At 39.9% G+C, this 26,336-nt stretch overlaps 1 protein-coding gene across 4 annotated transcripts in view; it reads left to right on the top strand.

Annotated features, from left to right (window-relative positions):
* Window positions 1-26,336, top strand: part of KCNAB1 (potassium voltage-gated channel subfamily A regulatory beta subunit 1) — a 392,865-nt gene that overhangs the window by 332,795 nt on the left and 33,734 nt on the right. The window lies entirely within an intron of this gene.

Below are 26,336 nucleotides of genomic sequence, written 5' to 3'. Positions count from 1 at the left end.
TCTTATGGATTAGACTTACCTGAGGGGAAAACGAACAAAGATATTTGGGGAATAAGAGGAAAAAACAATGCTCTGGTCATTTGAGGCTTATAATATGACATACAGTTACACATTTCCAAAGAATTAGAATAGAACAAATTCTATTTACTATTCAAAATTACACTGAAGATAAATTTGTCCCTGAAGATTCAAAAGGTGGTCTAGGATCTCATAATAAATCGGGTTCTATAAAGGTTTATTCTTGCTATCGGGTTATAGAGGTTATAGAAGTTACAAATGATTGTATATATGAAAGTATATATGAATTTTTCTGTAGGTTGCTGACCAAAAAAAAATATATATATATATATATTACGGAAGTTATTTTCCTTGCCATTTATCTGTTAACTACAGAGAAAGGTTAAAAATATATATTTATATATCTAACTTTCTCTTAGATTTCTGCTTTCTCAACTCCGAGTAAATCAGGAGTTTATCATAGTGCAATATTGGTGTCGGAAATTCATAATAAGAATTATCCATAGAAATGACATAAAAATGCATATTTTTATCAAGGCAAAGAATAGGTATTTCATAAAGCAGTCATAAACATCTTATTAGTATACGAAGTGCTTATTGCAAGGATAATACGATGTCACATTCTCCTCAATGACACATTGAAAGAGAACACTGAAACTATCTGATGAACAAAAGTGTTAAATACAATGCCATTTGGTGGGGACTGTGAAACTGAAATTGCTTCCTATTTTAAGTGCCTCAGTGCCACTATTTTCCTCGTTGGAAAAGAATCCTTTGTGATTACACCATGTACAGGATAGAAAAACATTTGGTATTTTCCCGGGTCTTTTTTTTTTTTTTTTTTTTTCATTTTACCCATTTTGTGCATCCTCCCCAATGTCTAATTTTAGAGATATAATGCAGGACTCTCTCAAACAGAAAACATTGTAATTTGCATGATATACCTACAGAAGGAGGATGTTCTCAATTAGGATCTAAGCTCTAAGCTATGTGATATTGACAAAATAATGGTGTTTGTTGTATGAACACTGATTATGGGTTGAAATTTAGTAGAAGGGAGTTTTGTAGTGCTAAACAAACAAACAACAACATTAACAATACAAAATTGCTACCTGATAGAATTTGTAACTGCAGCATTGTCCAGCCTTTGCTAGAATTGGAGAATATGTTAGTTTTCCCCAAGTTTCTCATATAATAATTCCACAAAGCAGAACATTTTCTCAAGCTATGTTGTCAAGAGGGGCTGTCCAAGTCCAGAAGTCTAAGGAAGGAGGCCAAACAATAGAAGTTTGTACTTGATGATAAGATCAAGGAACATGGCATTTTTGTAGCTCTGCCACCGTCCACCCCTTCATGCTGGAATATACTCAGGTCTCCCCACCCTCCACAGAAGGGATCCACTCCTAGCTGGCCCATCAGGCTCGAAGTCTTATTCCTCTGGGAGGATTTAACACAGAAACACCACAGAAATTCATTAAGTCGAATTTGTTCCAGACTGAACTCCCTTCCCTGTCATTTCTCCCCAGCTTTCAGAAAATGGGTATCCTCCAACTCAGGATACTCGTTTGTTCCCCGGGTGGGACCGGTGGAGATGCCGGTGTGATCCAAGTTTCTGGAAACTTAGTCTCGGCATTTAGTGATTTCCACTTTACTGTAGCAGAGGGCAGCGCTGATCTGGGCAATAGAGAGAAGAAATGGGAAATAAGAAGAAAATGAGAACCAGACAGGGATTTCCAGGAGGCCTTGGGTACATTTGCTCCCCTAAAAATGGAAGAATATGGTATCTAAGCTATTTCTGGATTCCACGTTGTTACTGAGATTCATTTTGCGATAAGTTTCTAAGTCATGAGTTGCGCGTGAGTGAAGGTTGTACATGTGCAATGGAGTCTACGTTAGAGGGCTATTAGTATTTCTAAAAACAGTACAGAAAATAAATATTATATATAATCAGAATTCCCCTTCCAAAGCATACAGTAGTTCTTTGTTAGTCAATGATACTCTATAGTCTTTTTTTTTTTTTTTTAAAGATTTTGTTTATTTATTTGATAGAGAGAGCACAAGTAGGCAGAGAGGCAGGCCGAGAGAGAGGAGGAAGCAGGCTCCCTGCTGAACAGGGAGCCCGATGCGGGCCTGGATCCCAGGACCCTGGGATCATGACCTGAGCCAAAGGCAGAGGCTTAACCCACTGAGCCACCCAGGGGCCCCACTCTACAGTCTTTAATTAGTTTTCCATTTCCTCTGCAAATATAGTGACAAAATCATCACTGGAAGTTTGCCCATCCCCCCATACCCTCCTTTTTTTCTTTCTGCAGTGGCCAGAAAATCCTTAATATCTTCGTATTCACATACTTTTATTTCAGCAACTCACATTGGCAATTTTAGGCTTGATTACATCTATTCCTGTCTAATGTAAGTGATGCAACAGTGGCGGCCAAGTGCATGGTGATGAATTTTCATATATTCAGTCTACGTATGTTGGCACTGTATTGCATGTGTGTGTCTGGGTAGCTCATATTAGACCCTTAGCATTTGAAAATCATTTTTATTGGTTTCAACCATTCCTGTCAACTCCATGGAGCCACAACACATGCTAAGCTATAATTTCGGTGAGGCACCTGTTTTAAACCCCAGGGACCTAATGAGAGAGCCCAGCCCAGCTTTCTAGGACATGTTTTAAACAACTTTGATTTAAGTTTATTAAAATGCCAACCCCAATCATTTGATTTGCACCTTGAAAGGATGTTAATTGGGAACGCTTCTAGAATAAACGAAGATGAATTTCATTCAGTTTCTATGTATCCTATAGCAACGAACTGAGCCAGAAAAAGATAGCAGTAACATCTTCTTCATTGTATATAGGCATCATGTATCCAATTAGTTGTTTTCTTCCCTCCTTCCTTGGAAAAGCAATAGACAAAAAGGAGTCCTCCTGAGAGAATAGCTATAATTCCAAACGTGCTGTCTGTGGAGAAAGTGGTTAAGACACTTAATTTGCAATCTACAAGCCTATGCGATGCAATTACATTTTGCAGCATGGGACAATGTTCCTGAAAACAGAGGGGAACTCTTGTACTTTTTCCCCTCTGCCCTCCTTGTTTATTTTTTCTGGTTCACTTAGTAGTAAGTCATTTTTCTTTCCCAGCATCTGCCATGCCATCTGTCTCTGCTACAATATCTGGCATCGATGCCATGTGTTCCAATCCCAGAAAAAAAATATCAGCCCGATATCCCCTTTCTTCTTTCTTATGCTGCTGTTTTCTTACCAGTAGAGTCAGTGACAGTTCCTTGCACTCTATGCTACATTCTCTCATTTCCATAAATCCCAGCGTGTATTTCAGAATCTTCTCTTGAGCTCATTAGACAAAAGAAACTTCGTTCCAGTGTGAGTCATGCTAGACAGGGAGGGACATGGAGCATTCATGTGTCTGAGGACCTGGACTAGGAGTTTTGTGGTTTAGTTTTCTGTCTTTTCCAAGTATCAGGCTAATTTCTCTCTCTATAATCTTCTCATTACCCCAGAAAGGAAGTTATGAACATGACTAGAGGGCAAGAAAGAAGTTTGAAAACCATGTGCTACTTGTGAATGACAGAAAAAAAGAGGGGAAGTGTTTTTGTTTGCATAGCTTTTTGGAAAGGAGAAAAGAAATACCACCAATATGTTGATCTGAAAAGATGATGATTTTTAAAGGAAATCAAATTTTAATTTAAAAACATTTGGAATTAAGCCTTCTAACTTTTATTTAGAGCTTTTTTGCCAAAACTGGTTAATCTCACACACTCCCTTAGTCATTAGGTGTTATTCCCAACCTAATGACAATTCAAATTATTTATTTATTTTTCCTACTAGCAGGTCAATACAGACATAAACAACACAGATGTCCTTTTTATTTTTTTTTTAAGACTTTATTTATTTGACAGGGAGAGAGAAAGCGCACACACAGGGGCAGACGCAGAGGGAGAAGGAGGGTCCCCACGGAGCAGGGAGCCGATGTGGAGCTCAATCCCAGGACCCCGGGATCATGACCTGAGCCGAAGGCAGAGGCTTAACCAGCAGAGCCACCCAGGTGCCCCCAGATGTCTTTTTTAAATAAGAGAGACAAGATCGAAGTTATCTTTACTTAGTTCCCACAATACCATCATGTCAAATAGCCCATTCCATAAGTATTTACTTCCTTCTAAGCCATCTTGCTTGGTGTCCCTATATGCAAGCAGGAATCCATGGATAATCATGAATTTAGGATATTCAATGACAGCTCAGAAAATACCAGAAAGTAACAAACATTGCAGCATCCCCAATTTTCTCCATGTTTTTTAGTTCCAGAACACTGGCCCTGGCTATTTAGTATCCAAAGCAAAGTTTTCAGAACAAAAATTTAGTGACCTAAAACCTAGAAATATCACCTAAACACAATGGGTCATCGCTCTGCATTTGTATTATCTTCCCTGTAAGACACTCTCAGTCTTTCTTCAAGACATAATAATAGCAGGAAGGAATATGCAAATAGTCCTTAGCAGCAGTGAATGTTATACAATTCATATGTGTATTTTGAATTTTCTATTAATTACATTCAAAAGGTAAAAAGAAACAGACGAAAATAATTGTAAAAATATATTTTAGGGGTGACTGGCTGCCTCAGAGCATGCATCTCCTGATCTCAGTGTTATAAGTTCAAGGCCCACACTGGAGGTAGGGATTACTGAAATATAAAAAAATCTTTTAAAAATACACATATATTTTTTCAATTTAACCCAATATATAAAATATATTATTTCAACATATAATCAATATAAAAATTATTAGTGAGTTTTTTTTCACACTAAGTCTTTGAAATCTGTTGTGATTTTCATACTTATAGCACGTCTTAATTTGAATCAGCCACATTTCAAATGTTTAATAGACTCATGTGGCTACTGAAAATTGAATTTGGTCACATGCAGGTCTGTAGGCTGTATTTCCAGTCTAGCAGAGCACCACACACATAGTAGGTGCTCAATAAATACTTATTTTGTGGGTGGGTGGGTGGGTGGATGGATGGATGAACGATGGGATGAATGAGTGAATAAGAGTTGAGTGACTGCATGAGTGAAACTCTAAAGTTAAATAGATCTAACTTTATTTTTCTCTACTTGAAAACCTATTTTGGTTTCCTGGTATCTACCAACATTCTGGTCCCTGATCTGGTTCAACATATTTCTGGGTGATGATGAGGACAGGTGGCTGGCAGTCATCTCCAGGATGCCAGGTCTTTCTCCAGAAATCTGACCGATACCTAAATGAGTAGAAATGAATGGAGGGATGATTCTTTGGCAGTTCAGCTGACCCTGAGGATTCCTATATCAAATTAAAATTATCTAATGCATTTCATTCATGACCCTGGCCAGGATGCTCCTGAGAGCCTCTAGTGCCCATCAGATCAATTTAGACTTCTGGTCTGAAAGGCCAGGACAGCTGAGTTTTCAAGAAATTAATTTGGCGAAAATGATTTTCATATCCAAGAGGATGAGCCAAAACCTACCAACCCTGTGGCCAAAAAAAAAAAAAAATCTTCCAATTTTATTAAATCGGTTTTATTTGCATTTTAACTGCAAATTCACCAAAAATTGGACTGTTTCTTTAGACCTAGTCAGCTGATGTCTTATACATTACAAAACAACAAGTCATTTAACAAAAAGAGAAATTTCTTTCATCCGTTCTAAGAAATAGCATTGGGGATGGTTGGATTCACTTCGTCTCTGATATGGCTTTTTAGAAAATCTCGTGTTGCTGCTCACTGTGGGCCTCCTTCTCACTGAGACAGTTCTTTCTGCAAAGTAGACTGGAGGACCTTAGATGGGGGACACAGCTTCAAATCCTGGCTTTACCACTTATTAGACTGTACACCCAGTGCAGTTACTACCCCACTGAGGCTCAGGATCCTCACCTGAGCAGGGCAGCAACACAGAACGTGACTTCTGAATGAGTTAACAAGGTGGGTTCAGGAGGCAAACAAGCCCCTGTTCTAGAATGCCCTGTATAACGTACATATATGTAAAACTCCACTTTTTTCTGCATTTCTTCTTAGAAGCGACCATGGGAGAAATCCAAAGTCCTGAAATTATAATGTGATGAAAAGAAAATAAAGGTGGTCAGGCTGCCGAGGCAACCAGGGTCTTCAGTGAGACCACTTGGAAATCAAGGCACAGTCTTGGCAGTGGGATTTTCTAAAAGCCTATCGTTTCTGCCTGCAATTTTGTTCTGAAGTCCTCCATGTCCTTTACAATTAGTGTAATCGTAGATTTTCCAGGGTTCATCTGTTTGGTTGAAAGGCAATCTTGAGACTGTGATTTTATTTTCAAAAGTATATCTAGAAAAAATTCAATAATAGGATCTACTCATTCATTCAGTTGAAATTCATTGAATATCCACTGTGTGCTAAGCACTTTTCTTTGCACTGGGAGAAGCAGAAGTTAATAAATTAGGCAAACACCCTGCTTCACAGATATTACGTTCTTGTGGGGGACTCAGGCAATAAGTTAGTAAGAAAGTTACATTAGATGGTGATAATGATATGAAGAAAAAAATGGTCCTAGGAGAAGGATGGAAATATGGGGGGTAGATTTTAAATACAGTGTCCAGGGGAGGTCTGAGAAGGATATGGGGGAATAGCCTGGCCTCCCCCAAAATGGGAAGAGTATAACTTTGGGGTCAGACCCTAACTCATATCATCTTTCTATTTCTTCCCAGTTGTGTCATTTTAGACACATTATTTGATCTCTCTTATCCTTTTTTTTTAAAAAAAAGATTTTATTTATTTATTTGACAGAAATCACAAGTAGGCCGAGAGGCAGGCAGAGAGAAGAAGGGAAGCAGGGAAGCTCCCTGCTGAGCAGAGAGCCCAATGCATGGCTCAGTCCCCGGACCCTGGTCAGTCCCATGACCTGAGCCGGAGGCAGAGGCTTAACCCATTGAGCCACCCAGGTGCCCCTGATCTCTCTTATCCTTACAGATAAGTTTCCTTATCTATAAAATGTAAGTATTAATTTCTACTTTATAGGGCTATTATAAAGATTTTTTTAGAATGATATATACAAAATGCATACAATGTTGCTTAGTACACAGCAATTAAATTCAAAGCTATCTTTTTTCATTGCTGTTGTGTGCATGGTCCTGCTGCAAATTTGTCATGTGGGGAATGACCTTGATGTCCTGGTAGCCTCCAAGTCCACTACCAGGCAATCCTAGAGGTCCTAAAACAGAAAGACTCACACAACAAATTAAGATACATGAATCACATAGCTTATTAAGTCATGTAAAAAACATAGTGAGAAGCAAGAGGAGAGCGATAGGGGTGATTAAAACAATTAGGATAGAGTATAAGCTGGTGGAGGGATCCAACGACCTGAATCTTGGGGCACAGTGTTTGTACGGCCTGTTTTCTCTCTCTGCCACGTTGGCCTTCCCTGTGGGGGTGCAGTTATAATGATCAGATTCAAGCTTTGGGCAAGGACGCTCAGTAGACACACGTTGCCTGGGCCAATCATACACTTGCTCTCTTGGAAATCCTCAAGGCCAAAGTCACCTGGCCATTACTTGTAGCTCGCCAGGTAGCCTGAGGCACAGCCGTGGACTCTTTGCATTTCTTGTGCACAGGATTTTCGAAGCCAGAATGGGATCACCAATCAGGGGCTGATTTAAGACTTTGAGTCTTCATATATCTCATGTATATTTAGTACACCTTGAATGTCTGGTGTCACACACATTGGATGCATTGCGAATATCACATTTTCCATCCTTCCACCTCTGTACTCAGCACACACACACACATTTCCTACTTTATCTATGGCTACCGTGACTCAGAGGTTACTAATCCACTGAGTCATACCGTATACATTATGTGAATTCTGCCTGTGTCTTACGAGCTACTTGTTTCTCTACCCAGTTCTATGTATCCTCCTTATTTCTCTTACTTTGTTGAGCAGGAGTGAATTATCTTAAGCAGCACAGCAAAGGCACGCTACAGAGGTCACTACTCTTAGTTGGTGACATTTTGCTTCAGACGTGCAGTCTTCTAGCGGCATCGAAAAATTGTCCAGAGTTAACAAAGCCCCCCCCCCGCCCCACCATAGTCTTAAACGTGGATCGCTCTGATACACCTCAGAGCCCGGATTAACAAATTATCTTTGCCGCCTGCGTTCCATAGAACAGGAGCTTTACGAAAAGTACCTTTGCTAGAGCATACTGAGAAATTAAGAGTGCCCAGGCTGCAGAAAATTTGTGATGCGCTGGTGTTAAAGAAAATTACATCCCAAATTATTTGTGATTATCTTGTATGGTATGTTGTGCTTTCTTGGGATGTCAGAGATTCCCAGCCTCATTTCATAAAGTCTTGGTTAGAAGGGAAGATGCTGGAGAAGAGTATGCTTATATTCTATGCAGTTTAGCTGCTTCCTCTGTCGTCTCCCCTTTTCTGCCCTTTCTTTGCTACTTAAGTGAAGGCAAAGGAGATACAACCCCGATCCTTAGGAAGAGACACAAAGAGAACGTGGGCCACGTGTCTGGGGGCCAACTGTACCTCCTCGCCACAAATCTGTGGCCCTCACCAAGCTCAGAAAGGGCGACTTGTTGGTGTTCTTTTTTTCTTAAGTTGTTTTTAGTCAAGGAAGGGAGAGGGAGCTGGAGAGAAAACAGACATGGCTTCCGCGTACCCCAGCTGTCAGATGGAGACCGAGCTGCTTAGTATTCCGGAGCTGGGGGTTTGTGACTCATTGAACTTCCTTCTGTGTGCTTTGTCATCTTCCTGGAGCTGTGACAAGAATTACCTCCATATTCCGAGGGGATGTCAGCTCAGTCTCGGGGGAGTTCCTCTCCCTCAGTTCCTTGTTGTGATGCAGCTGATCCACAGGGACATGGGAAGGCTTTGGGGTCTAGAATTATCCAGGGGCCCAGCCCAGGCCAGTGGGGCTGTGGGCTCCAGCCACCCGTCACTGAGCAGCATCTCACGCAGGCTTTGGCCGCGTGCTGCTTCAAAGGGGGCGAGTGGGGCACCCGTGTCCTCACCAATCTGGCATCCTCAGACTATGGGGGTAAACAAAGACCCTTAAGTCTCCCTCTTCCTTTCCAGGCAAAAAACCCCCTGAAATAATGTGAGAGTCAATGGCTTTGTTAACCCACCTGCTCCCTCAGGATGTTGAATATGTGATGTGAAAAAATATGGGGTCTGCAACCAGAGGGAGAGGGGCTAGTCTTAGGGGCAGGAATGTGGTTGAGTCACTCAGACTTCCTGCTTCTCCGTTTTTCACTTGGAAAATGGCAAGAAGGAAAACGTGACCTCTCCAGGCCATTTCCAGGATTGTTGTGAAGATAACAGGAGGTAATACAAGTGGAAATGTTTCATAAACGGCAGTGTCCTGTATGAGTATTTTGAGGTGGTGGTGGTGGTTGTTGTTACATAAATTTATAATTTTAGGAATACAGATGCATAACAAGGCATCATAACTGAAGTTTCAACCAGGCACTAAGACACGATTGGAAAGAAATTTCAAAGTGAAGTGCCAAATCTCTATTTGTCTACTTGCAGAGGAGCTAGTTCCTGGGTTTTTTTTCCTGCAGTGTTTTATTTTGAGAAATTAAAAAGCTACGGAAAAGTTGAAAAAGTAAACACCCAGTATTCTTCACCTTAATTTACCAAATTGTGCTGTATTTGGCCTCCATTTCCCCTTTCCTCTCATGATGACATTTTGCCCATATATACTTCTATCTCCTGAGACCAAGGCATTCTTCCACACAAACATCACACAATCAGCACCCTCAAGAACTTTACCATTAATCCCCCACTGTGATCTAACATGCAAGCCAGATTCCTCCTGTTCCCTAAAATGTCACTTATCGCTTTCATTTTTTTATTGTTGTGTGTTTGTTTTCGAGAGGGAAGTGGGTCCATGATGTTTTTTCAAATTAACGTCTTATTTTAAAATCAAAACTAATGTTTTTTCCTACTACATCAACAAAATCCAAATCATTTTTCCAGTTCCAGTATTACTGCATCCCATTGCAGTTTTTCATACAGTCAAGATTTGAAGACCACAGCCCTCTTGCACATATGACATTGAAAATCGAACTGAAAGCAATCGTAGGTCAATGTGATATACTGAACAATGCAAGGACTTTGAAAATGGATAGACAGCTCTCTGTCTTGAGAGTAACTCTTAGAAATCCTGTGCTTTAAGAAAGTTAATAGGAATTTCTGGTTCTCTTTGTCATCATCTCTAGTATCAAAATAAAGACAAACACATCAGCATGTGTTAGTATGGATTAAATGGTATAATAATTATAAAACACAGTGAATAGTACATAAAGTGCTCAATATCTATTAGTTATTACTCCTTTTTTAAGCTTTATTTTAGTCACCCCATGCTTGTCATGCTTCTTAATTTAATCCCCATCACCTATTTTACCCATGCCCACACCTCGCTGGTAACCATCAGTTCGTTCTCTAGAGTTAAGAATCTGGTTCTTGGTTTCTCTGTCTCTCTGTAAAGCTTTGCTCATTTGTTTTGTTTCTTAAATTCCATATATGATTGAAATCATATGGTATTTGTCTTTCTCTGACTTTTCTCACTTAACATTATACTCTCTAGTGCCATCCATTTCATTGCAAATGGCAAGATACCATTCTTTTTTAATGGCTGAATAAAACCCTATTATAGAGATAGAGAGAGAGAGATCACATCTTCTTTATCCATTCATCAATCAGTGGACACTTGGGCTGCTTCCAGATCTTGGTTATTGTAGATAATGCTGCTATAAACATAGGGGTGCATGTATCCCTTTGAATTAGTGTTTTTTTATTCTTTTTTTTAATTAATTTATTTATTTGATAGACAGAGATTGCAACTAGTCAGAGAGGCAGGCAGGGAGAGAGAGGAGAAAGCAGGCTCCCTGCTGAGCAGAGAGCCCGATGTGGGGGCTTGATCCTAGGACCCTGGGATCATGACCTGAGCTGAAGGCAGAGGCTTTAACCTACTGAGCCACCCAGGCGCCCCCAAGTTCTTTATATATTTTTGGATACGAAGCCCTTACTTGATATATCCTTTGCAAATATATTCTCCTTCTGCCTTTCAGTTTTGTTGATGGTTTCCTTCACAGTGCAGAAACTTTTTATTTTTGTATTGTCCCAATAATTTTTGTTTGCTTTTGTTTCCCTTGCCAAAGGTGACATATCTAGAAAAATGTTGCTATGGCTTATGCAAAGAAGTTATTGCCTGTGTTCCCTTCTAGAATTTTTTGTGGTTTCAGGTCTCATATTTAGGTCTTTAGTCCATTTTGAATTTATTTTTGTGTGTGGTATAAGAAAATGGTCCAGTTTCATTCTTCTGCATGTTGTCATCCAGTTTTCCCAACACATTTGTTGAAGAGACTATCTTTTTGCCATTAGATATTCTTTCCTGCTTTGTTGAAGATTAATTGACCATATAGCTGTGGGTTTATTTCTGGATTTTTCTATTGTGTTCCATTGATCTATATGACTATTTTTGTGCCAGTACCCTACTATTTTGATTACTGTAGTTTTGTAATGTAACTTGAAGTCTGAAATTGTGATGCCTCCAGCTTTGCTTTTCTTTTTCAAGATTGCTTTGGCAATTCAAGATCTTTTCTGGTTCCATACAAATTTTAGGAATGTTTGTTCTAGTTATATGAAAAATGCTGTTAGTATTTTAATAGAGATTCTATTAAATGTGTTCATGGCTTTGGGTAGCATAGATACTGTAACAATGTTTGTTCTTCTAATCCATGAGCATGGAATGTCTTTGAATTTCTTTGTGTCATCTTCAATTTCTTTCATCAGTATTTTATAGTTCTCAGAGTACAAGTCTTTCACCTCTTTGGTTAGGTTTATTCTTAGATATCTTCCTATTTTGGGTGCAAATGTAAATGAGAGTATTCTTAAGTTCTCTTTCTTCTGCTTCATTATTGGTATATAGAAATGCAACAGATTTCTGTATATTGATTTCGTATCCTTTGACTTTACTAAATTTAACAGTTCTAGCGGTTTTTATATGGAACTCTACATAGAATTCACGTCATCTGCAAATAGTAATAGTGTTACTTCTTTCTTACAGATTTGGATGCCTTTAATTTTTTTTGTTGTCTGATTGCTGTGGTTAGGACTTCCAGTACTATGTTGAATGAATGGGGTGAGAGTGGACGTTCTTGTCTTATTCCTGACTTTGGGGGAGAGGCTCTGTTTTTCTGCATTGAGGATGATGTTTGTTATGGGTTTTTTATATATGGCCTTTATTACGTTGAGGTATGTTCCTCTAAACTTACTTTGTTGTACTTTGTCAAATGCTTTTTCTGCATCTATTGAAATGATCATATGGTTCTTATCCTTTTTCTAATTGATGTGATGTATCATATTGATTGATTTGCAAATATTGAACTACTCTTGCAACCCAGGAATAAATCCCACTTGATCGTGGGGAATGATTTTTTTTTAATGTAGGATTTAGTTTGCTAATATTTTCTTGAGGATTTTTTCATCTGTGTTCATCAGAGTTATTGGCCTATAGTTCTCTTGTTGTGTATCTTTACCTGGTTTTGGTATCAGGGTAATGCTGGCCTCAGAGAATGGATTCGTAGGTTTTCCTTTTCTGCTTTTGGAAGAATTTGACAAGAATAGGTATTAACTCTTCTTTAAGTGATTGGTAGAATTCACCTGTCAAATAATCTGGTCCTGCACTTTTGTTTCTTGGGAGTTTCTTTCTTACTGACTCAGTTTCTTTGCTGGGAGTCAGTCTGTTCAAATGTTCAATTTCTTCCTGTTTCAGTTTTGGAAGGTTCTATGTTCCTAGTAATTTATCCCTCTCTTTTAGGTTGTCCAATTTATTGGCATATAGTTTTTCATAATATTCTCTTATAGTCCTTTGTATTTCTGTGGTTTTTGGTGATGATTTCTCCTCTCTCACTTGTGATTTTATTTGGGTCCTTCTTTTTTTCTTGATAAGTCTATCTAGAGGTTTATCAATTTTATTGATTTTTTTCCCCAAAGAACCAGCTCCTGGTTTCATTGACCTGTTCCATTGGTTTTAGTTTCTATAACATTTATTTCTGCTCTAATCTTTATTATTTGCTTCCTCCTGTTGTCTTTAGGCTTCATTCGTTGTTATTTTTCTAGCTCCTTTACATAAAAGGTTAGATTGTCAGCTTGAGATTTTTCTTGTTTCTTGAGTTGGGCCTGTATTGCTGTAAACCTCCCTCTTAGAACTGCTTTTGCGGTATCCCAGAGATTTTGCATTGTTGTTTTCATTTTCATTGGTTTCCATGTACTTTTTAACTTCTTTGATTTCCTGGTTGACCCATTCATTGTTTAGTGGCAGATTATTTAACCTCCAGGTATTTGTGGTCTTTGCAGATATTGTGTTGACTTCTAGTTTCATAGGGTGGTGGTCAGAAAAAAATGCATGCTATGACTGTGGCCTTTTGGAATTTGTTGAGGCTTGTTTTGTGGTCTAATATGTGATCTATTTTGGAGAATGTTCAGCATGCACATGAAAAGAATGTGTATTCTGCTGTTTTAGGATGGAATGTTCTGAATATATCTGTTAGTTCCATCTGGTCCAGTGTATCATTCAAAGCCATTGTTTCCTTGTTGATTTTCTATTTAGATGATGTGTCTATTGATGTAAGTGGGGTGTTAAAGTCCTCTATTATTACTGTATTTATATTGATTAGTTCTTTTATGTTTGTTATTAACTGTTTTGTGTATTTGGGTGCTCCCTTATTGACTGCATAAATATTTCTGATTGTTGTATCTTTTTATTGAACTATCCCCTTTATGATTATATAGTGTCTTTCTTTGTCTCTTGTTATGGTCTTTGTTTTAAAGTCTGCTTTGTTCAATATAAGTATTGCTATTCTTGCTTTCTTTTGATACCCATTCGCATAATGTTTATCGTCTCACTTTCAACCTGCAGGTGTCTTTAGATCTAAAATAAGTCTCCTATGCACAGCAAATAGATGGGTCTTATTTTTCTACCCTACCATTCTGTCACCTATATTTTTTGATTGGAGCATTTAGTCCATTAACATTTGAATTAATTATTTATATATATGTATTTATTACCATTTTATTAATTGTTTTGTGGTCGTTTCTGAAGATTTTCTCTGATCCTTTCTTTCTTTCATAGTTTGTTGTTTTCTTTAGTGATATATTTGGGTTTCTTTCTCTTTATCCTTTGCATATTTATTAGTAGTTTTTTATTTGTGGTTACCATTAGGTTTGTATATAATATTTTCTTCATACAGCAATATTAAGTTGATGGTTGTTTACATTTGAACCCATTCTTCTCTCCTTCCCACATTTTAGACATATGGTGTCATCTTTTATATCCTTTTATTTTAGGAATTCCTTGACTGATTTTTTATAGAAATATTCCTATTATGAATGGCAGCCTTGCTGGATAGAGTATTCTGGGCTACAGATATTTCCCACTCAGCACTTTGAATATATCGTGCCACTTTGAATATTATCTTTTTTGGCTTGGAAAATTTCTGCTGAAAAATACACTGATCGTCTTATGGGTTTTCCTTTGTATATAACTGTCTTCTTTTGTCCTGGGCTTTTAATATTTTTTTCTTTATCACTGTGTTTTGCCATTTTTATTACAGGATATCTTGGTACAGATCTGCTATTGTTGATTTTGTTGGAAGTTCTCTGTGTTCCCTGGATCTGGATATCTGTTTCTTTCCCTGGATTAAGGAAGTTTTCTGCTATCATTTCTTCAAATAAATTTTCTGTCCCCTTTTCTCTCTTCTTCTTCTTCTGGGACTCCTGTAATGAAAATGGTCACTGATTTCCCTATGTCTGTTCTTGTTTTGCATAATTCTTTTTGTTCAGCTTGATTAGTTTCCCTTACTCTGTCTTCTCGGTCATTAATTCATTCCTCCACTTCTTCCATCCTGCTGTTCATTCCATCAAGCATGTTTTTCATGTTGTTTATTAAGCCCTTTGTCTCTGTTATGTTATTCCTTCTCTCTGCGTTAAGGGTCTCACTGATGTCCTCCACTCTTTTCTCCAGTCTGGTGAGTATCCTTATGATCACAGCATTCACAGCAGTATCCTTATGATCACAGCATCACAATTCTCCATCAGGCATGTTACTTACATCTGTTTCAGTTAGATCTCCAGCCATGGCCTTGCCCTGTTCTTTCATTTGGGACAGATTCCTCTGTCTTCTTATTTTGTCTAAGTCTCTGTGCCTGTTTCTCTGTATTGGGACAGTCAGCTATATCTACTATTTTTGAAGGTAATGGCTTTATAAAGAAGAGTTCCTGTAGTGCCCTGCAATTTAGCATTCCCTATTCCCCAGGGTCTGGTGCTTCTGAAAGTATCTCCAATGTGTGCTGCCTGCGCTCTGCTGTTGTGTCCTGGCTGCTTTATCTTTTGGGCCAGTTGTCTGCAGAGGTTCTCTTTGCCTATTGTGGGCAGCGTGTGGTCCCTGGTCTGAATGTGGATCATTTTAGCTAGGTGTGCTCTGGTCTGCTTGCGAAATAAGACCTATTGCTGTTGCCACTAGAACCAAAATTTCACAAAAGTCCTGGGTTGAGAGATGTGTTGGCAGGGGTTTGGGATGGTTTTCTGGGGTAGGGGACCCACTAGTGGGACTGAGGCAAGTGTGACCAGGAAGGGCAGTTCTTCCAGAGCACAGGGGGTGGGGTTTGGTGTAAGCAAGTTAGGTAGTGATTGTCAGTTCTGCCCTGGTTTCCACAGGTGGCACCGTGCTTATGCTGTGGAGCAGGGGAGGAAAGTGGTGCCTACCAGTTCCTTTGTCCTTGGAAGGTTCTCTCTATGAACACTACTTCTCTGGGACATGCCCCAAGATGAGCAAATAGCCTCCCCTCTGTGTGCCTCAGTTGCTCTTTAGATCACTGTTTTCATGCTATATATATATATATGGGCTCTTTGCTCTGCCTTTTTTCTAAGAGCAGTCCCAATGTCCTCTAAGCTTGTCCAGAGTCAAGCACTCCACCCTTTAAAACCCCAGGATTTAAGCCCTACTGGTTTCAAGAACTCACAAAATTCGGCCCCTCTCAGTTTCCAGGCCAATTGCTATGGGGATTTGTTTTCCCTGTGCATCCCCCTGTGTGTGGGTCTGTCTTTCAGTGACCATGGCTTATCAGTGACCACAGCTCCCCTCCTCATTGCAGCAGCCACAATCTATTTCTCTCCCAAGCTACATCTCCACACTTCCTACCTTCTTCAGTGTGGCTCTTCTCTACCTTTATTTGTAGAGTTTGTTTGCCAGTCTTCAGATAGATTTCTGGGGGTATTGAGGATGATCTTTAGGAAGTTGTATTCATGGGATGAGGCAAACCTATGGTCCTCCTACTCTGCTGCCATCTTCTCCTCCTCTACCTGGATCCATGGTTTTAATGAAGAGTCCCACACTGTATTTAGTTTCATGGCTTTTCATTCTCTTTTAGTCTAAAGTGGTTCCTCTACCACTTTTTTCCCTCTTTAAAAACATTGACATTTTTAAAAATTCTAAGCCAATTGTTTTGGAAAATGTCTCTCAGTCTTGATTGTCTGATCATTTTTCTCAGGATTCGATGAAGCATTTTTGGCAAGAAGATGTCATAGGTCATAGGTGACGTTGAGTTCTTCTCAGTGTGTCCCTCAGAAGACTCTGGAGTGTCACTGTGTCCCGTGATGGGTCCTGTTAAGGTTGGTCACTTGGTTGAGATGATATCTGCCAGCTTTCTCCACCATGATGGTACTTCTTTGACTTGGTAATTAATAAGTAAGCTGGGTGTGTGATTTGTTGAGACCACATGAATAGCCCGGTCCTCCACAACCTGACTTTAGCATCTGCTGAGGATCCCTTCCTGCATCAGTTATTACAGCGGGGTTGCAACCCGTCTCCATTTGTAAATAGATATCCTTCAGTAAAGAGCTTTCTCTTCTCTTCCCCACCTCTCATTGTGGTAACTCTGGAACTCCCTCACGTGCTTCAAGAATACAAAGGTTAAGTGAGAGGAGGAGAGACGATCTAGTGAGAAGGGCAAATGTAAAGAAAACTATGCCTTGAATACCAACCCACCTCAGCAGGAGAGGAGTGCCCTTCACTTCAACCCTGGCCAGGGGTGAGGAGTTGCAAACAAGGCTGCCTAGATTGTTTAAAATGTGAGCCTCACAGTTAGGAAGCATAGTGACTTGGGAGCTGACTCATGTCTGACAAACCTAGATGTGGAGAAGTGGGCTGCTTCTCTCATTTAGTGGTACAGCAGGAGGGTTTGCCTTCCATGGGCATGACAGAAAGGGCATCTGTGAAGGTTTCCTATGTGGGGGATTCTTTTGGGGTCTGTCCTCTAGGAGGACAGCCTCCTAGAAGGTGAGGTTTGGGAGGTGGGGGCTGGAGCTGAACACCCAGATCTGGTAGGAGAGGGGCCCAGAAGAGAAGCAGGAAGTAGAGGAAATCAGAGACCAGCCAGGTCCCATTTCACTGTGCCTTCCTGCAGACTGCTACTCGAAGCAGGTTCCAGCTAGGGAAAAGGAAAAGTAAGAGCTTAGAGTTTTGATTGAGAGCTATGGAGGCTGTATTTATGATTTTAAATGATGTGGGACCAGCCTGAACTCTCATCAGGGATACTTGTTCCTCCTGAATGTAAAGGGCTAGTGGGAGATTAAAAAAATAAAGTTGGGTTGTGATTACATTATCATGAGTCATGCTTGTTCCACATACTATTTGCATGTTTACCTAATTTAAATCAATCTGACTTAAATTATAAATGAAAAAAATTAACTTTCATTAGTTTCAGAAAACAAATTTTTTTGTTTTATAAGAAAATACCATGATGTTCAATATGATAGGAAGCTTAGGAAAACCTTGTGTGCTTAAAATTCAAGTCTCCACAAATTATAAAATAAAGCATCTGGCTACATGTATAAAATGTACCCATTATGCACAGATGCCTCCCAAACCCCACCAGGGCCCTTCCCCACAAAATCTCCCCAGGAATCTGAAGACTTTTGAAAGTTCATTTCTACCTTGGCAAGTAATTATTTGCTAAAGGTTCAAATACTGAAAAAGATTATAAGCTACTAAACCTCAGCCTCTGCAGTTCGGAATTTATCCATCCTTCCTAAATGCATCCCGACATTGGGTTTGGTTCTGTTTTAAATTCTGAAAGGTGAGTTTGTGTTGTGACTAGCTTCAATGAAGCCAATCGTGCAAAATTAATGGTAATTAGATGAGACAATTTTAAACAACTTTTGAAACCTTAATACAGTCAAGTCAGAATTTACTTATATAAGAACATTTGTTTTTGTTTTCTAAATGGCTAATGGATGGAAGGGATGGGTACAGGGAAGCAGTAGAAAGGGAAACAAAGTAAATCTACTATCAGCAGAACTCTCTTTTACTTGGAGAAAGAAGGAAATTATTGTGTCATTAACATGGAAAATGGAAATATATTTGGTAATGGGATGAACCTAATGACACCTAGAAATGAGTGTTTTTTCTAATAAGAGGAAAAAACAAACTGATATAAAAATCCACACAAAGCTTAACAGAAACAAACAAACAAAAAAGGCGGGGGGAAATATGGAGACCAAAAAGAAAAACTGGGGAAGGAAAAAATGGTGAAATTTTGTTTTTCCCATCCATTTCCCTACTCGCTTCCCAAGCATAAGACAAATATTTCAAGTTCCTTTCTCAAAAAACTGACAGGATGTATATTAAGTGTCATCGTACAGCACTCACAATGACCCAGAGAAGAACACGGTATACTAAAAGTAGGTCTACAATCAGGCTCATTCATTTATTTATATTCAGTTATTAATGAGTGCCTGCTATACACTAGGCATTGTTTGATGCCTGGGATATTCAAGAGAACAAAATAGACAAAGATTTCCACCCTTGTGAGACACATTTGATTTAATGAGAGAGACAGGAAATAAACAGTGAAACAAAAAATTAAGTTATGTAGACTGATTAGAAGATGATCAAGTGTTATGGAACCAAGGAAAAGGTAGAGCAGAAGAGTAAGGGAAGGGATGCTTAGGGAGTTGAAAGTGGTCATTGAGAAGGTAAGATGCCAGCAAAGACCCAAAGGAGTAAAGTGAGTAACTAGGAAAGCAATAAGGACATTGTTTCTGGTGCAAAGATCCTGAGATGGGAGAAGCCTGTTGTGTGTGTTTTTGTTTTGTTTTGTTTTGAAGATTTTATTTGTTTGACAGAGAAATCACAAGTAGGCAGAGAGGCAGGCAGAGAGAGAGGGGGAAGCAGGCTCCCCACTGAGCAGAGAGCCCCATCTGGGGCTCGATCCCAGGACTCTGAGACCGTGACCTGAGCGGAAGGCAGAGGCTTTAGCCCACTGAGCCACCCAGGTGCCCAAGCCTGTTGTGTTTGAGGACCATCATGGACACCAATGTGACTGCAGAGAGTGAAGAAGGAAGAGTGTAGGAGAAGAGATTAGAGAGAATATAGAAACGTTTGGCAGCCTTCTGAATTCTGGACAAAGAAGTAACATGACTTGTAATTCAAAAGGATCCCGCAGACTTGGAATTAGAATGAACTATAAAGGGGCACATGTAGGAGCAGGGAGATGTGAGGAAATAATTGTAGCAATCTAGGTGAGAGAGAAGATGCCTCGGATGAAGGTGCTAGCAATGGAAGTGTAGAGTTTGAATAAATACTGAATGTAGAGCCAGAAGAGCTCCTGATGTGTTGGATGTGGGTGTAACAGAAAGAGAGGAATGGGGAATGACTCTAAGGTATTAGGCCTGAGTCACCAGAAGGATGGAAGCTGCCAGAAGCTGCCATCAACTAATATGGGGGAATACTATAGGTAGAGCTGGTTTGTGGGGTAAGACCAAGGGGCTTGAGTTTGAGATGTTCAGTAGAAATCCAAGTAGCGATGTTGAGTGGGCAGTTGGGCACTGAATCTGAAAATCAGGAGACAGGCCTGAGATGGAGATGTAAATGAGAGAGTTGTCTGCATGTTAAAGATATTTAAAGCATTGAAAATTGGTAAATCACACAGGGAGTAAAAACAGAAAGAAAAGGCAGGAAAAGCGTATAGAAAGAAAGGACCAAGGACTGAGCCCTGGAGCTCTCCAATATTCAGAGGCTGGGAGGAGGAAGAGAGCAGGTTAAAAAAAGCAAAAAAACAAAAAACAAACAAGCAAAAACAAGAAAACCAGAAACATGTCAAGGGGAAGATGGGATTGACTGTATCAGCGTTACAGATAGGTCAAGTCAGATGAGGACTGGGAATTGTCCATCAGTGTTAATAAAGACCATCTGTAACCTTGACAAGAGCAGCTTTGGTGAAATAGGGAGTGGGTGAGGGAATGAAAGCCACCCAATCTCTGAGTCTCAGTTTCCTTGTTTGGAAAACAGTGAGGGAAACCTCTTGGTTTAAGATGACAGAGTAAAATATTTCTGCCCCTATCTCTTTAAAAAAAAAAAATCTGGGGCACCTGGGTGGCTCAGTGGGTTAAAGCCTCTGCCTTTGGCTCAAGTCGTGATCACAGGGTCCTGGGATGGAGCCCCGCATTGGGCTCTCTGCTCAGCAGGAAGCCTGCTTCCTCTTCTCTCTCTCTCTCTGCCTGCCTCTCTGCCTACTTGTGATCTCTCTCTGTCAAATAAATAAATAAAATCTTTTTTTTTAAATCACTCAATAAATAACATACAGGGCAAGGAACAGAAATAGAAATGTCCTATCTGGGATAAAAGTAGCAGACAACTGGAAAGCCAGACTCTTATATATGAAGGTGGAAAAAGGATGGAGGAATTGTAAATGACTTAGCAGAACTGAGGGAAGATTTATTTGAAGTGCCACAGGTGAGAAGCAAATTAATCTCCACTGTGCAATCTCAGAATGGTTAGAGCATATGACATACCAGTGTCACAGAGGATGGGGGTGAGGCGGGAACTGGAAACAAGTGGTTGTTTAAAAGACAACAGATCTATGAGGGTTCGATGTCCCCGGGTCTGCAGGCAATGCAGGAAGCAAAAGGTATATACACTGGAGCAACTGAGCGGCTGCCGTCTAAGAGAGACCAGTCACAAAGGAAGGTGGGGCTAGGCTGGGGGGGACAAACAGATTAAAAAATGATGAAGTGAGACCCCAGACCTCTCCTCTCACTTATTTCTGGGTCACTATAGCTGGGTTACACTTTCCCTAGGTAAAATATAAGAGAATATTTCTATGAAAAATATTTTTTTCAAGGAAAAAACTAACAGATATGGATGTTGTTGTGAAGTAAAACCCCAGTGGGGAAAAGTGGCAAGTCCCCTCATTGTTCCCACGGTCACTCTCGCACTAGTCACTTGCCACGGAGCAAGACTTCAAAATTCGAGGCAAAACGGGAGTAGGCAAACCTCCCAAACCAAGGCGGAGGAAATAAGAACATTTTGACTTCCCAACACAACCCCTCAAAAGCTACTGGAAAATATGCTGCACCAAACTGAGAGGATAAAGCCACAAGGAGGAAGCGGCAGGATCCAACTCCTTTAGAGGAAGAAGGGGATTTCCAGGGTGAGAGGAAGGGACGCGCCAGCACGACAGCTGGGCAGCGGCACAGAGCGCTCCCAGTGTGGGTTGCGGCAGGAAGATGGCAGCCTCCAGGTGGGACGCTGCCAGGAAAAGGAGAGAAGGAACAGAGTTTCTCACAAGCTTGACCATGTGGAAAGCTGTACTGAGAGACAGTTGCACAACGTATGGGAAGATTCAGTAAAGCTCCAAATAAAGCTGTTAATGAAGAAATCGTCAACTGAAGGAGAAATGAGAAGTTACAGAAGGAAGGCAAGATAACACTGTAAACTACTTTGCTTGGCAGTGGGCACTAAATATGGAGTCATTAAAATGAAAACACGGAATAGGAACTTAACCCTAAACTGAGACATGAACATATTGGGAAGATGGTGAAGAAAGAAGGGTGTGTGAGCGGGAGCTAAAATTCTCACCTCCAAGGGAAGTCAATAGATAATGTCTTAAAAAGCTGGACCAAGAGCATAATGCAGAAATATTATTGAGAAACATAGAGATTAACACTAGACTAAGCAATATATATTGGAAGTGGTTATCTCCGGGGTACAGGCAAAGAGTCAAAGGTCTGGTGCTTTTGGTTATAAGCCTTTAGGCATTGACTCTTTGAGTGATGCCCATGTGTGGCTTTGGGAAAGCAGAGGATTCAGTCAACAACCACACACACACACACAAATGAGATAAAAATGCCAGTGGAATTGAGTTGTCAGGATTAACTACGATCTCCTGGCTGTCCAAGTCCTTGGGGTTTGGAAATACACAATCAAGTCTTCCTACCCCAGATTCCAGGATCAGAAGCCAACCCATTTCTCACTGCATCCCTCCAGAAACAGGCCAGCACCAGAGACCTATCCACCACTTCCCAAACAAGCCATGCTGAGCCAGATTCCTTCCCTTGGAGACCTCCAGAGCAGGGAGTGCTATCTAATCCACTTCGGGATGAGAAGAAAACATGATTTCCATTTATTTTATATCTTAGGATTGTTAAACTTCTATTTATGGTCGATATTTTTCTATTTTAAGCTATCCACTGATACAGTTTCAAACATTAAAAGGAAGTAAAAATGGGGTGCCTGGATGGCTCAGTCATTTAGGCGTCTGCCTTCATTCAACTCAGGTTGTGATCCCAGAACCCTAGGATCCAGGCACCAGTAGAGCTCCCTGCTCAGTGGGGAATTGTCTTCTCCCTCTCTCTCTACCCCTCCCCCAGCTCATGCTCTCTCACAAATTTTTAAAAGTTTTAAAAATTAAAAAGTAGTACAAAATAGTCAAAAATTCTTATATATCCCTCACCTAGATTCCCACAAGTGTTAACATCTGACATAACCATTGTACTATTATTAAAATCTAGAAATTAACATTGTATTCATATTTCTTGATTGTCTCACTGACATTCTCTTCTGCTCCTTATCTACTTTAAGATCATACAGTGCAGCTCATCTTCATGTGTCTTTGGTCTCCTTTAAGCTCAGTCAGTACCTTAGCTTCTCTGTCTTTTGTAATTGTGACAGTTTAGAAAAGCATTAGCCAGTTCTTTTATAGAATGTCCCTCCATTGACGCTCTTCAGATATTTGCTAATGATTAAATTCATGTTGGGCATTTTGGGCAAGAATACCACGGAAGTGATGCTGTGTCCTCTTCGGTGCATAATGTTTTTGTTTCCTGTTACCTGCTGATGTTAACTTTGGTCCCTTGGTGAAGGTGATATCTACCAGGTTTCTCCTCTGTAAAGTTATTACTTTTCCTTTAGTATGTCCTGTATTATGTGACACTAAGTATATATGGTATATACCCAAGGAGTATGTTTGAGGGAAATATTTAGAAACTGTGCAAATATCCTGTTTTTCATCACACTTTTGCCTACTTAATTGTAGCGTTCCACAGTGATTCTCACCTGAAACAAGTACTATGGTGTTTACCAAATGGTGATTTTCTACTTCTAGCATACCTACTACATTTTTTGGTTGGTATTCTACTGTAAGGAAAAGCTTTCCCTCCTCCCCTTGTATTTCTTTATTCAATTGATTTATTCAGTTATTTATATCATGATCTCATAGATTCTGATTTTATTCTATGATTTATAATTCATTACTGTCATTATATATTTTGTTACTACAACTATCCCCAACATGTCCTTTTGGACTGCCTTTGACATGTCTCTATCTTTTTTTTTTTTCTCCTTGTTTTTCCCCCGAGGACTGTCTTGCTTACCCAGCGCAAGATGTTCCAAGCTTGCCTGTGCTTTCCCTGGCCCTGTAATCAGCCATTTCTCCCAAGGAGTCCTGGTCTTATTAATGGAACACAGTATTTTGTGGCCAGGATCTGGATGCCATTACCTAATTTTTTAAATAATATATTAGCTTTGCAGTATGTACTTATTTTAACCAATATAGTTTTGTTTTTTGGTTTTTTGGTTTTTTTACTAATTGGGAAGCAAAAACGTTTTTGAAATCACTGCTTTTAGTTTCAAGAAGCACTGCTCATTGTTTCCTTAGCCTGAAATGTTCCCAAGGAAGACATCTTGATCCCCTTAGTTGGAATTAAACACCCTGCCTTTTTCATGTGTACGTACAGCATGATACTTCCTCTATTTTGCACTTACCTTTTCCTGCCTTACTTTGGAGATGGCAGATCATGGGTGAAGAACAACCCAGGAACTCATGGTCTCTTTCTCCATTGTTCTCTGTCTATCCTGTCAAACTTCCTATACCGAAAGAGATTCACTTGTAAAAGTTACCAGGCAATGAAGGCCAAGTAGGAAAGAGAAATGGTCCATGTTACTGTGACACAGAGAAGCACCCTGCACTCGCACATACATACTGGGCAGGCCCCCAGAGGAAGTGAGTGATCCCAAGGAACAAAATGGTTCCGGTTGGCTCCCAAAGGAGTTCTGCAGTTAGCATCTTATCCCCTTAGTGTAACCTGTCATGTTCCATCAGGACTTCCTGGTCCACTCAACTGGCACAACTCTGACAATTTCTAAAATGTTGAAATGTTCTCTGTGTTGAAGAGCAGACTAGAAGCACCGTGCTTGTTTTCACTTACTAGCTGGGTGTCCTTGAGCAATTTACTCACCTTCACTGTGGCCCCATTTTCTCATGTGCAAATAAGAATAACAATCATAGACCTTTTCTTTGAGATTGTTTTGGTGATTGAGTTCATATAAAGTGTTTAGAACAAGGCCAGCAGTATTAAAAGAGCTAAATTACTATTAATGGTTATTCTTAATACCTCAGAAGACAGAAGGCCCTTACATTTATGTGAGGGAGCCTCACAAAATGTGGCATGGAAATATACAAAAGTTCAGGGCAGAAAGGATTAAATCAAACCAGGGTTTTGTGTCTAATTAAAGGTCAAACCCCAAGATGGACGATTCATTATACCTTTCCAGTCACCGACCCCATTCTTGCTGCTCTTTGCCTTACAATCAGGCATGCCTTTCCTGTGAAGCACAAGGCAGTGTACTCTGTGTGGAAAAGGTGGATATGGGGTTGGCGGGTGTGAGGGAAGCAGGACAAGCTGCAGAGTAAACACGAAACATTTTCCTTCTGTGTCAGTTTTAATCAAAGCTGCATAAAGAAAAATATTACTATTGCTTTAAAGCAAATGCTTTTTTGAGGTGTAAGGTAGCCTTTTGCATAAATTTTTATGCTAAAGCCGAATCTGTCTAAACATTTGCTTTTGTGGCCACTTAAGTGGCTTGTGTGGTATAAACATTTAAGAAGCATTGCCTTTCCGTGGTAAGGAAAGTTTCTGTGGTAACTTTGGTAAATCCTTTCTTAGCAGAAGATTCTAAGAACATGTGGGGCAGTAAAATAGATACAAGATGCATGTTCTGCTTGTATCAGGAGCCCTTAATCTCCTTCTTTGGGACTTTCCTTCCCATTTTTCACCTTCTTCCCATTCCCCACCCATATATGGAGGTTTTCCCTTATTTTCTTTATTAAAATCTTCTGCTAAGAAAGGATTTAGCAAGGTTTTTCACAGAAAGACAATGCTTCTTAAATGTTTCTACCACGTGAGCCACTAAAGAGGCCACAAAAGCAAATGTTATTTAGACAGATTTGGCTTTAGCATAAACATGTATGCAAATGACTACCCTGTACCTCAGTAAAGCGTTTGCTTTAAAGCAACAGTAACATTTCTCTTTATGCATCTTAATATAAGGCAGGCCCAGTGGTGGCTGGGCCACTTTCGCTACTAGAACCCTCTAGAAGGAGGCTAGTCTGTTCCCCTGGGTCTGCCCTGGGATGCCACCACTCGGCCTGCCTTATATTTTAACGTACAGAGCAGCAGGTGCCTCATTTCATACAGGAACAGAGGTAGTATTACCTCCTTACCAAATGGTTCCCTGTTGGAAAGCTGAGAAAATCATTCCACTCTACCATATCAAGTTTAAAAGTTGCCTTTTAGTTAGTTGCCTTTGGTTAGTTACCAGATAACTGACAAACAGAGACAAGTTCTGCAGAGCCAGCATGGATTTGGGGCTGCCAGCGAGCTACATCTGCTGTTGGAACAGTGGGTTTAGTATCACTAAGATGAAGATGTAGCATCTTCTTTCAGCCGTCTCCCATGGCAGAACCAGGAAGGAAGGCCAGCTCTACATTTTTAAAGAAGCAATAAAGATTGCTTCCTGTTACAGCAAAAAAAAAAAAAAAAAAGAAAGAAAAAGAAAAACTGGATTTGCCAGTAGAAAATCTCATTAGGATAAATATTTTTTTTACTCTCATCAATCCCCTGCCAAGTCACTTGCTTTATTCTTACATCCACAAGATAGAATTCCTT

The sequence above is a fragment of the Meles meles genome, chromosome 4 (genome assembly GCF_922984935.1).
Source record: "Meles meles chromosome 4, mMelMel3.1 paternal haplotype, whole genome shotgun sequence".
Lineage (NCBI taxonomy): Eukaryota > Metazoa > Chordata > Mammalia > Carnivora > Mustelidae > Meles > Meles meles.
Note: the sequence above shows the minus strand (reverse complement) of the source record. Positions and strands in the feature narration are given on the sequence as shown.